At 49.7% G+C, this 13306-nt stretch overlaps 1 protein-coding gene across 1 annotated transcript in view; it reads right to left on the bottom strand.

Annotated features, from left to right (window-relative positions):
- St3gal2 (ST3 beta-galactoside alpha-2,3-sialyltransferase 2) overlaps positions 1–11240 on the bottom strand; it is a 54810-nt gene extending 43570 nt beyond the window's left edge. The window contains exon 1 of the mRNA XM_021171127.2: positions 11091–11240. The gene's annotated coding sequence lies outside the window, so the exon portion shown is untranslated. The remainder of the gene's footprint in view (positions 1–11090) is intronic.
- Between the last annotated feature and the right edge of the window lie 2066 nt (positions 11241–13306).

Below are 13306 nucleotides of genomic sequence, written 5' to 3'. Positions count from 1 at the left end.
GGGCCAGCCTAAGAGAGGGGTGAGCCTTTCTACCTGAACCCCAGACTTCAGTAAGGACTGGGGATGGAGTAAGGCACTCACAACAGAGCAGCAGCTCCTCTGGCTTTAGGAGTCTATCTTCTCCACAGAAGCCAGAACTGCCTGTCTGCTGCTTAATGCAGCCATGAAGGTAAAGAGAAAGATCGAACCAACTCCCAGACGTTTCTGGACCGCACAGTGCATTCTGGGCTCCCACTCTACCTTCCTACTCAGAATGTGGCATGCCTCTGTTGGGTTGACCAGATGGCCTGAGAGCGAATTTCTCAGTAGCCCCCTGAAATCTTTATTTACATGTCAATTCTGAATTCCAGAAGGGAACAGTGATTTGCCTTGAGCCACACAGCACTGTAGGGAGTTCAGGGTATTTATATTTTGTGTGCACCCTACAAAACTCAACCCTGAAGTATAAAGTTTTGCTGCAGGGCTGGAGAGATGGCTCAGCGGTTAAGAGCACTGACTGTCCTTCCAAAGGTCCTGAGTTCAAATCCCAGCAACCACTTGGTGGCTCACAACCATCCATAAGAGATTTGACGCCCTTTCCTGGTGTGTCTGAAGACAGCTACAGTATACTTAGATATAATAATAAATAAATCTTTAAAAAAAAGTTTTGCTGCCCCAAAATTGAGTAGCTTCCTCTTTGCAAGAACCAAATAATTCTATCCCAGGTAGATAGGCGTTTGTAACAAAGGGACTGCAGTCGGCTTTCCTCCCTGTCCTACATAAAATGAATGGCAGGGATGTGATATACAGATCAGGGATAGATAAGAGTTGCCTGTGGTGGAACACGCACTTGGGAAGCAGAGGCAGGAGGATCTCTGAGTTTGAGGCCAGCCTGTTCTACAGAGCGAGGTCCAGGATAGGTAGGGCTACACAGAGAAACCCTGTCTTGAGAAACCAAAAGAAGGGGTAAAAAAAAGTTGCCAAGATTATAGTATGGGTTGAAGAGTCACCTACCCCAGAATATAGCCTACTGGGTGTCCCCTATGTAAGCCATGAGGAATCCCACTTGACATTAATCAGTCATCCTAGAGGTTTCCCCATAGGCTTCATGGACAAGTATGTCTTGCTTCTCAGAGGCTGAGGACATAGCTTCATCAAATGCCTACAACGCTGGCCTTGAGCTGACCTCCCCTTAGCAGAAACTATCTGCTCCCCATTTCACAGGGGGGTCTGAGAAATACCTCCTTACCCTAGAACAGGGTCCACCGTTCTTTCTTACCCTCTTCAGTTTTCTGAGTCTAAAATCATGTCTGGGACTGGAGAAATGGCTTAGCCATTGCTGCTCTTACACAAACACACACACACACACACACACACACACACACACACACTATATCTTTAGAATCTTTTCCCCACACCCCTGGCACCCAGGGCATTCCCCTAAGTGATAATGAAGAACAAACCAGAGGCTAACAGGTTCATAGGAATATCAAGCCCCCTGGGGCAGGGAAAAACTAGAGATGGCCAACCACAGAAAACCCCAGTGGGCCTTCCTGGCTTCTCAAAGAACAAGAGAGCTGAATGCAAAGTACCTCCCAGGCCTCTTTAACCACATCCCCTTGAGCAGCTGCTATCTCTTCTATGCAAAGCCCAAGGACTCAATACAGGCTCATGGAAACTTTAATTTCCCCCTGGCGTTTTATCTCCAAGTCACCAGGTACCCCAAACAGCTGGTACTGCATCTTTAACGTGATATGGGTGGGAATGGGGGTCAGAGACAAGAGACTCAGTGTTCTACTGGTCTACTTTTGCAAGGTTCCTCTTGAAAGCAAAGGGACCCTATGGAAAGAGGCAGGAGGGAGTAGGGTGGGGAGGTATTGTGGGGGAGGGGCTAGACTACTAGGGAGGCAGAAGCAAGGAGGTCACTCCCACCCCCACCCCGTCTCACCCCTTCAATTCTCCTGCCTGGTTCATTCCCACAATCCCCCTCTCTCCCTCTTCCCTCCCAGCAACATCCCCTACACATTACCTTTAACCACAGAAACAAATAACTTGTTGATTTTTCCTGCCAGAGCAGTTCCCTCTAGACCAATTAGCTATTTGTATTTGTTGCTGATATTCTTCCTCTGAAGGCTGCTGACCTGCTAAGGCTGAGGAGGGACTGGGGCCTCTCCTCGGAGCTAGGACTCCTCCAACACCTGAAAGATTCACCGCAAGAGAGGTCCAGCAGTGGGGGGCTGCTCCTTCAGGTCCCCTGAGCCACACAATGCTGCTCTTTCAGAAGCCAAGAGACCTCTGCCTGAGGATAGCCTCAGCCCTCACCACGCAGCAGAAGGTGGCCGGCCTTTTGTACGCCTCTGGCATATCCTCATCCTGATCCCAATCAAAAGAGAAGGAAAGGAAAAGAAATGTCTCTGGACATGGCGGCGGCAGACGGGGCAGACACAGGGGAACCAATGAGTTTGAAAGCTCTGGGTTACATGTTGAGATGAGACTGGTCCTGTCTCAAACAAAACCGAACAAAAGGGTGCCAAATGGACTCAGTTCATCATACACCATGCCTCAGGAGAAACCAAAGCCTGCTGGGTAAAGAACACCACAGAGGCTGATCACCAGCCTCCAACAGCAGCTCAGCAGGAATAACCTTTCTCATGACAAGCCACCTGAAGGAAGAAGCCAGGCTGAGGACGCCCTTAAGCTTGTCAACATCTTTCTTGTTCATGTATTTGTTTGGAGACAGGGTTTCTCCGTGTAGCCCTGGCTATCCTGGAGCTCACACTGAAGACCAGGCTGACCTCAAAACCTTGCGTGCCTCTGACTCCCAAGTGCTGGGATCAAAGGTGTGAATGCACCTCCTGGCTGCTTTTTCAATATCCTAGGCCAGAACGATATGTGCAACATTAATATTGATATCGTACAAATAAAAGGTGAGCATCCACGGGCTGGAGATACGGCTCAGTGGTTAAGAACACCTTCGGGTTTTTACACAGGATTCAAGTTCCGTTTCCAGAACCCACATTAGGGAGCTTAGAACTGACTGACCTCTGTGGGCACTGGCACCTGTGTGCACATACCCACGTACAGCCACACAACCACGGGCAGACACATAATTAAAAACAAGAAAATACATCTTGGGCTGGAGAGATGGCTCAGTGGTTAAGGGCACTGACTGCTCTTCCAGAGGTCCTGAGTTCAAATACCAGCAACCACATGGTGGCTCACAACCATCTGTAATGGGATTTGATGCCCTCTTCTGGTATGTCTACAGTGTACTCGTATACATAAACTAAATAAATATTAAAAAAAATACATCTTTAAACAGTTTTAGGGGCCATATCAAGAGAAGCAAAAGTTACATTCCCCCCCCCTGCCGCCTCTACATTTTCGATTCTCCCCTCCCCGCAATCTTCTCTCTCAATTCTGTAGTAAAAGTCAGGGAACTATATCACAGAGATCTGAATTGATGGATACACACCATTTTGCTCCAGGAAGATAGCCTTCTGCTCTGGGAATCTTCAGGAATATTCTGCATGCCACTCGAGTGGACCCTGTTCCTGCCCTCCTGCTTAGTCCCACAGAAGGAACATCCCCGGGGCTTAGCTAGAAATCCAGGGTGGCTCAAAGCCCAGCTGTGCCCTAGAGCCCTAGATGAGGTCTGTGATGGCAACACGAACGCTCGATTGACAATATGTTGTAATTACAATAATGATTTATAAATAAGCAACGAGAAGTACTTGAGACCGGCTGGCCGGGGACACAGGCAGCTGTCCCTGGTGAGCCCTGCATGGGGACAGCTCACCAGGGAAGGAAGAGTCCGCATGCTGTCGATGCAGACAACGTTGAAGTTCTTTTGTTCAAGAAACACTACTTGGCAAATTCAACCCCACTAGTTAAGAAAGACTTATTAACACGCATTCTGAGAAAAGAGCAAGAAAATACAAGTCCCCAGGGAAATGGGCCAGGCCCTTTAATGGCTAAGGACTCGGGTATGCAGGAACTCGGGGTAGAGAGAAAGGCTGATGGGAAGGGAGGGGGGTACAGAATCTGAGAGGAGCAAAGGGGGAGGAGGAGGCCCTCCTAGGCTAAGGAGAGGAGGTGACAGATTCCAGTGCTGGCCACAAGGCCCCCACCCCCACCCCCACCCCATTGCTCTCAGGTTACTTTGGAGGACCTGCGCGACTTGAGGCACCAAACCTCAGACAGCCTGGGATCAGGAGTAAAACACTGACGGAGATACTAGGTCTGCTGTTTGTTGGTAGCCACACTTGGCTTCTACAAAACAGCCCACATTGCCTCCTGGTAACCGTCCTCTCGGGTGGTCCCCCTCAGCTAAAGGAGCCAACCTTCATCACTTAGGCATCAAAATGTCAGACTCCAGGGAGTCTGAGTATTTTTCTTGAAGAGGATACTGACTTTTCACAGCCCCTCCCAGGCACCTCTTTTCCGTTCCTACTGCCAAGTCCAGCCTTCACTACGTCTTACTCGGGCACTATCTTGTTTTCTGTATCATCCTTCTCCTTGTCCCCTGATGACCCAGCCAGACCAGGTTGCCTATCAGGCTGCCCTTGGCTGGCTCAGAAACCTGTCACACTAACCCCCTTGCCACCTACCAATTCAAGTCCTTGCCTGGCACTTTTTTTTTTCAGTTTTTTTTTTTTTAATTTGGTATTTTCTTCATTTACATTTCAAATGCTATCCCAAAAGTCCCCCATACCCCCCCTCCCCGCCCATGCCTGGCACATTTTGGTTTGGTTCAGTCTCTTATAGCATCTCCAATGTCTGTTTCACCCACTCTCTAAAAAGACAGTCTGAGCCGGGCGTGGTGGCGCACGCCTTTAACCCCAGCACTCAGGAGGCAGAGGCAGGCAGATTTCTGAGTTCGAGGCCAGCCTGGTCTACAAAGTGAGTGCCAGGACAGCCAAGGCTACACAGAGAAATCCTGTCTCAAAAAACAAAAACAAAACAAAACAAAAAGACAGTTTAGAGGGACTGCCCCTTCTGTCACCAGACCTGTCCCCAACAATTCGGGGATGGAAATCTGGGCACAGCCCAGATGTATCCTAGAGACCACGCTACACTCATGAGACTAGCTTCTGGCTCCTGTTCTATCCCCTCTGAGACCCTAAAGGGGATGGCCCAAACCATCTGCCACCTCGCAGGGGAGCCCTTTCTTACCAGAGGAATACTCGGAAGTGAAGCTCTCAGAAGCAGCATCTCTTACTGGCTTGCTCTTTCCTCTTACTTCTTGCCCTTTTTGTCCCCTACCTAACCCTAGAGTAGCTCTCTGGCCCACCTTGTCACACAGGAACATTATCCATAAAGAAAGCCCTCTGCTGTGTATCCCCTACCCCACCCCATCCCCCAAAAGTAATGCTGTCACTGGCTAAGCAGCAGCTAACAGACATTAGCCCAGTTTTTTTTTTTAATAATTTATGTTTTATTTTTATGTGCATCTAGTGTATGGTCTGTGTGAGGGAGTCAGATCCAGTGGAACCTGTGTCACAGACAGTTGGGAGCTGCCATATGAGTGTTGGGAATTGAACATAGGTCCTACAGAAGGACAACCAAGGCTCTTAACCACCGAACCATCTCTCGAGCTCCAAGCCAGCCTATTTATTTGTTTGTTTGTTTGCTTGTTTATTGGTCCAATCTTATTTCTACACAGTTTACTAGGCTTCCTCAATCCGAGCATAATAATGGAGCATTCACCGGTGTGGTGGTGCACGCCTTTAATCCCAGCACTCAGGAGGCAGAGGCAGGCGGATTTCTGAGTCAGAGGCCGGCCTGGTCTACAGAGTGAGTTCCAGGACAGCCAGGGCTACACAGAGAAACCCTGTCTCGAAAAACAAAACAAAACAAAACAAAAAATGGAGCGTTCACCTAGGTCTCCATGGCACATAAAACTACGATTAAATAAAAACAAATTTGCAATAAATACTTTTCTCTTGCTAAATTTTGTTATTTTTGGTTTCTTCAGACTGGGGTCTTGCAACATAGCCCAGACTCACCATGAACTCAGGACCCTCCTACTTTCAGTTCCCAAGCACTGGGGTTGCAGATATGCCCTGCCCTGCCTGTTTTTATGTTTGTATGAATTCGTCTATATGAATGTATGTGTATGCGCAGAGCATTCACCTCTTTTAGACAGGTCTCTTTTTTTTTTTTTTTTTTTGGTTTTTCGAGACAGGGTTTCTTTTGGTAGCCTTGGCTGTCCTGGCACTCACTTTGTAGACCAGGCTGGCCTCGAACTCAGAAATCCGCCTGCCTCTGCCTCCCAAGTGCTGGGATTAAATAGGCAGGTCTCTTATTGGCCTGGAGCTCACCCACTAGACTGGTCTGGCCGGCCGGTGAGCCTCTATACCTCCTGCACTGGGATACGCAGCGCCATGCTGGACATTTCTTTATGCAGGTGCTACGAATTTAACTCAGATCCTTCTGCTTGCAGGGCAAGCTCTTGACACATCACAATCTTTCCCCAAACCTGGACGCTTTACTTTAAATTTCACATATGAAATGCTGACAATGATGCCAACCTTGCAATGTTGCCATGAGGATTCCTCTACACCCTGAGGCATCTACTGCAGTGAGCACACTCAACAAGCACGCAGTGAGCCCGCTACAGACGGGCTAAAATCAGGAGTCCTTTCACCCCTCCCTAACCCTACCTGGATCCATCCCTGCCTGTATATATTTTCCTATATATCTATTTCTCATTGACCTAAAAAATAGATTAAAAATATTTGCCAAACTCCAGATTCCTAGGCACCATGTCCAGTGTGCAACCATAAGAGGACTTTCCCTGGCAGGCACGCTCTTATCCTCTCAGTCTGGAAAATCTACATGGAACAGACGAGGGTCTGTCTCAGTTACTACTCTACTGTATACGGAGGCCACCCTTTTCCAAGTCCTGGTTTCTAAACATCCTGTTTGGTCATGAGGCCTTCTTTTCAAAAACAAAGGAACTGTGGTTATGGTGGGACTGACAGCTCAGCCCCACCTCACCCCCCAGCCCCTTCACATCCTTCCACCCCAGTCCTGCAGGTCAGGCCCTTCACTTAACCTAGCCCTGGGCAGCTTCAGAATGAAAGAACAAGGCTAACAGGCACAGCTGGCATAACAAGCCTTGGTGGGGAAATCCACCTGTCTGGATTAGCTAACCACGCAACTATAATGGCTCAAGATAGTGTCTTTCAAAATGTTAGCCCTGAGGAGCTGATGAGAAATACAAATTCAGACCAACTGAATCAAAAAAAACAAAAAACAAAAAACCCCTGACAACATGGAACAGGTATGCGTCTTAACCAACTCTTCAGGTGATTTCAAGATCTGCAAAGCACAAAGAATCCAACCCTAGACCTTTAATCCTGAGCCTCCCTACTTGGCCAGGCGCAGTGGTACAAACCTGTAACCCCAGCAATCAGGAGATAGATACAGGAGGATCACTGAAAGTTCCAAGCTGCATCGGACTACACGATAGGGCCAACCAGGGCTACATGGTAAGATACCATTTCAGAAATGAAAGCAAAGACAGGCAAGAAGGCTCGGTGGACAAAGGGGCGTGCAACCAAACCTGACCACCTAACTATGATTTCCAGAACTCATGTAGTAGAAGGGACAAACTAACTCCCGCAAGTTCTCCTCTGACCTCCACGCATGGATCAACACATACACACACACACACACACCCTACATGCACACATCTCCAATTAATTACTTTTAAAAAAATAAAAATAAAAACAAAGCTGGAAAGTGGTGGCTCACACCTTTAATCCACCAGGCAAAAGCACATGGTTCTCCCAGTTCGAGGCCAGCCTGGTCTACAGAACAAGTTCTAGGACAGCCAGGGCTACACGGAGAAACCCTATCTGGAGAAAAACAAACAAACAAACAAAACAACAACAAAATCTCTGCTTCAACTTTCCTGAACACCTACTATGTGCCAAGGACTGGGCAGATGAAAGCATTTCAGAAATGAAGATGAATTTAAAGAATGTCCACGGGCTGGTGAGATGGCTCAGTGGGTAAGAGCNGATGGCTCAGTGGGTAAGAGCACCCGACTGCTCTTCCGAAGGTCCAGAGTTCAAATCCCAGCAACCACATGGTGGCTCACAACCATCCGTAACGAGGTCTGGCACCCTCTTCTGGAGTGTCTGAAGACAGCTACAGTGTACTTACATGTAATAAATAAATAATAATAAAAAAAAAAAAGAATGTCCACAAGATCAAGTGCACAGCTCGGCATCAGGGTGCACACCAGTGACCCTAGAACCCCTGCGGCAGGGGCAAGAGAATCAGATGTTCACGACCATCTTCAGCCACACATCCAACCTGAAGCCAGCCTAAACACAGGTAAGTCCTTGTCTCAAAACAAAACAAAATGCAAATACGTAAAACCACCACAAGGCAAACGAAATATCCTACAAAATAACCAAGAAATCCATGTCCCACCCTCTTCCTCACACTGAATTTCCTATATTATCTCCTGCTTGCTATTAAGAAGAAGGAGTAGGAGGAAGAGGAGGAAGAGAAAAAGAAGGAGGAGGAGGAGGAGGAAGAGGAGGAGGAGGAGAAGGAGAAGAAGAAGAACAACAACAACAACAACTCAGGGCTGGAGAGATGGCTCAGTGGTTAAGAGCGCCTGCTGCTTTTGCAGAGGACCAACTTTAGTTCCCAGCACCCACATCAGTTGCCTTACAACCACCGGAAACTCCCGTTCCTAGGCATGTGATACCCTCTTCTGGCACCCACCCCCACATGATCAGACAAGGGGCTGGTGAGATGGCTCAATGGGTAAGAGCACCCGACTGCTCTTTCGAAGGTCCAGAGTTCAAATCCCAGCAACCACATGGTGGCTCACAACCATCCGTAATGAGATCTGGCGCCCTCTTCTGGGATGTCTGAAAACAGTTACAGTGTACTTACATATAATAAATAAATAAATCTTAAAAAAAAAAATGAGACAAGCCTTTGAGAAAAGAACTCTACCTAAGGAAAAAACCAAGCTGCCTTGCTTCCCCCATACCCTGAACCAGAGCGGTAAGTAATCCTTGTCCTGACACCAGGCTTAAAGGAAGAGCTCAAACAGAAACACATGAGGGCACGAAAGACAGAGCTGTGCATGCTGTGGCCTGTGTGCTGAGGTCAAAGGGCAACCTTTATGGAGTCAAGTCTCTCCTTCCAATTTATTCAGGTCCCAGGGGTTGAACTCAGGTCGCCAGTCTTGTTTGGTGAGTACATCTCATAGACACCCCCCTTTTGGTGACAAGATCCATCTCATAGACACCCCCCTTTTGGTGACAAGATCTTATTACATAGCCTAGGGTCCCTTGAAATGATAATCCTCTTGTTATCCTGAATGCTGCTGGCATAACAGGTGTGGCCACCATGCCTGATTCGGGGTGACTCTTCAAAACTAGTTCTATCTTTTGGGGCTCTCAGAGTGACTAGGGCTTATCAGCAGGCCACAGAACTCTGCAGTGGTCTCTGGGGGCACCGACACTCCCACAGGCCCCTGGCAAGCTTGCACATTTGGATATAAACATTCACGCAGTTGGCCTCCTGGCCTCCCTTCTCCAATCTCAAGTTACAAGGTTAAAAGCATCCTACTCACAGCCAAGGGGGGCAGGGAGCATGGGAGGGACCTCGTGGAAGCAGACAACCATCTGGTTCAGATCAAGACTGCTCACTCAGGACCCTTACAAACTTCTGGAGACTCTCCTCCTTCCTGGATGGCTCACAGGTTTCCCTCCCTCCCTTCCCCACTGGGAGACAGGGGAAGAAAGTGTGACCCAAAGGAAAATCGGCTGAAGGAAGACAAAACAGAAAGCAAACAAACAAAAACTGAATTATACAGGCAAGTCTGTGTACCCTCCCTCCCTCTCCAACTCAGAATCACCACAACTAAACAAGAGATCACCGCCTACAGGCAACCAGGCAACCGTGCCTTCTTCCACAAAGCGCTCAGGCAGGCATCCCCCACCCCATCCCCGAGAAGGGGCAACCCTCCTCCAAAGTTAGCAACAGGAGCCAGATTAGCTTAGAATGATGACTAGAGTCCTTCAATGTCACCATCTTCATAGAGGTAAACGGTCCCTTCCAACCCAGACTTCTGAGCCCACCAAGCATGAGGCGGGATGGCCAAACAGTTTCTAGACATTTGTAGACAGGGTAGGAGTATGGGTTACTGACTAGGAATGACTGACTACTTCCCAGGGGCCCCAGGGTTCCCTGAATTCTTCTTACTACACAGATGGAAAACAAGAGGCAACATGGGAGGAGATGGATGCAGTTGGCAAGAGAGAAGCAGAAAGGCTAACTTGAACGAGCAGCAAAAGGACCGAGACTCCTTTCCAGGTGGAGGGCTGTGCAAAGCAGGGACAACAGAAGTAGTGGAAGAACTAAACAGGGAACACTCGAGCTGTATATGGGGCTGGGAAGTTTGATTCAGTCACAGGGGCATGACTGGAGGGAAGTAACGTGTCTTATATGGCAAAGGATGGAAGGAACAAGAGGGACAAGGGACAGTGCTCAGGCCGGCATCCAGAGAGGGCGGGCACACCATAACCAAGTTTCCGGTGGGTTCATGCCTCAGTTTCTCCAAAGTAGGAAGGGGATCAAGCTGTCAGGTCTTATTAGAGAGAACTAGGCCACAGAGTGTGGCTAGGGGTCAGTGCCAGGTGGGGGAAAGGCCGAAGGGTAGAGGAAAGAAGTGAGGATGGTGCAGACAGCTTGTGACAAGGAGAAGTGGGGCAGGGGATTCCGGATGGAGCAGGTTCCCAAGCGCCCTGGGGCTGGAAGTACCACCACCTGGGCTGTGGAAGTGTGGACGAGGACAGAGAACTCAAGGGCTGAGGCTGGGGGTTGCCAGCAAGGAGTGTTACAGGAGCGCCTGAAAGACTGGGAGCGGTTAGATATGCAGAGGCAGAAGACGGGGATCCCGATCGAGGCCAAGGCAATCGGACCCCCGCCCACACGGCGCCCAGACCCGAGGGAAGTTGCTGGGCTGGACCCGCTGGATCTGGGCCAAGCCCGCTGCCCGCACAGAAAACGGTAGGGGCAGCACGGGGCCCGGGGAGCCCCGCATCCCGCCCTCTCTCATCCCGCCCGCGCACCTCAGTCTGCGCTGGGCGCCGCGCGGGCCATGCTTGCCGCTCCTGCCGCCGCCTCCGCCCGTGCAGAGAGCTGCCGCCGCTGCCGCCGCCGCCGCCGCCTCCCGCGCCTGGACCCGTTAGCTTCACCGCTCTCCAGTCCGCCTGCCTCGGGCCAGTCCCGCCCTTGCCTGGCCCTGCCCTCCCGGAGCGCCGCGGCTGCAGCTCAGCCCGGCCCCTCCCCCCACCCCTGCCCAGCTAAAGGGAAGGGTGGGGGAAGGGGGCGGGTGCCCCCTCCCCATTCACATCCTCCCGGGCTCTCCCCTCCCTCCTGCCCCCCCCCACTCGCTCAGGCATGCTGGGATATGTAGTCCAGCCTGGCAGGACCCGCCAGCAGAGCTCTGCATTTAGGACTATTGCTCCCAGAAAGCAATGCACTCCCTTATCTGGGCTCATGGTCTTTGTAGTTCTATCCGGATTTAGAGGGTTAAGGCGCAGCACTAAGGGGCGTCTTCTTCAGTTTCACAGCCATGCGACTCTGGGCTGCTGAAGCCTGGGAGGTGCATTCTGCGGTACCCCAGCCGGGCTTTGGTACCTGGTTCATCAAAGGATGCGAGTAAGCTGAGGATGCCTTTCACACAGGGCTGTGATCTACTGCGGCCAAGCCCAGCTCAAGGGAACTGTTTGTACTTGCTATTGCCAAGAGCCACGACCTGAGCCAGCTGGGTTCATGCCCTGGCCCAGCAAGCTGCAACTGCAGTGAGAGCGCTAGGTCCAGGCTGTTGAAAAGAGGGGCACCAGCAGCGATGTGGAAATAGGGTTTGCCACTATGCGACTGGGCACCTCACATTGTGAACTGTCTTGCTTGTAGGCACCCTACAGCCTTTATCCATTAGGGCATCTCTTGACTTCAGACTTCTGACTCTTAGATGCCTATTCTCTAGGGTAACATGCACACATTTTAAATATTTATCCACATCAGTGTTAGGCAATCCTTAACTCAACTTTCAAACCAAGCTCCAAAACCATTAGGAAGTTCCTAATTGATGACACATCCAGTCTCCAAATGTCTCTAACTGGCCAATGATACTCAAACGACTTCTGGTTCATTAGCTCTGGGACCCTAGAATTTTAAGTGTGTTCGTTCTTTCTCTTATTATGTAACCCAAGGTAGTCGTAAATTCCCTTTGTAAGCCAGGCAGGCCTGCCTGGAATCCATGATGGATTCTCTTGCCTTAGCCTCCTGAGAGTTGGTATCATGGACACTGAGCCATCACACCCTGCAATGAAGTTTGACCAATCTTTTGGGTTCAGACTCCATCACAGAGAGCCTGACCTAAGATTGAACTCGAGTAAACTAACAGACCAGTACCTAGCACCGGTTTCCAGGTTACTCCCCAACAAATCTGCACCCCCAGGTTACAAGCCCGCCCCCTGGCACTTCACTTTCTAACAACCACCAATCAGGAGGAAAGCAGAAGTTAAGTTTATGATTTGACTTCCAGCATTAAAGGCCATAATCCCGCCCGTCGTTCTCCGCTCCCCGCCCCCCAATCAGATGTGTACCAGACTAGAGACCCACTTCTTGCCTCTAAAAATGCTTGCCTGAAACTAGGTTCAGGGCTCCACTTTCCTACTGTGTCAGCGTTGGTAGGAGACAGGGAGCGGGGGGGGGGGGGGGGGGGGGAGCTCAAACTTAAACAAAGAGACCCTAATGCGATTGCATCTGATTTGGCTCCTTGGTAGTCTTTTCAGGATTCACGAATGCTTCCTGGCACAACACTACAGCTCAGGAGAATCTCACAGACAAAAACCCTACTTCTTTACGATGCAGTCATCAGGAACCCTAGGCATTCTATCTCCAAGCCTCTATGAGAAGCTAGATTCTAACTTCGTTGTCAGCTGACCGATACCAAGAAGCCAGGCGTGACACCTACGCATTTCCCCTCCTTTTAAAGCACCGCTGCACAAATGCAAGCTGGGTTCTTCTCTTCCTCAATTCTTTTTTTTTTTTTAGAGATTTATTTGTTTGTTTTATGTATATGAGTACACTGTAGCTGTGCAGATGGTTGTGAGCCTTCATGTGGTTCTGCTGGCTTCGGTTGGCCCCGCTCACTCAGGCACAAAGATTTATTATACCTAAGTACATTGTAGCTGTCTTCAGACACACCAGAAGAGGGTGCCAGATCTCATTACCGGTGGTTGTGAGCCACCATGTGGTGGCTGGGATTTGAACTCAG

The sequence above is a fragment of the Mus caroli genome, chromosome 8 (assembly GCF_900094665.2).
Source record: "Mus caroli chromosome 8, CAROLI_EIJ_v1.1, whole genome shotgun sequence".
Taxonomy (NCBI): Eukaryota; Metazoa; Chordata; class Mammalia; order Rodentia; family Muridae; genus Mus; species Mus caroli.
The sequence above is the reverse complement of the archived record's forward strand: the minus strand, read 5'-3'. Positions and strand labels throughout refer to the sequence as shown.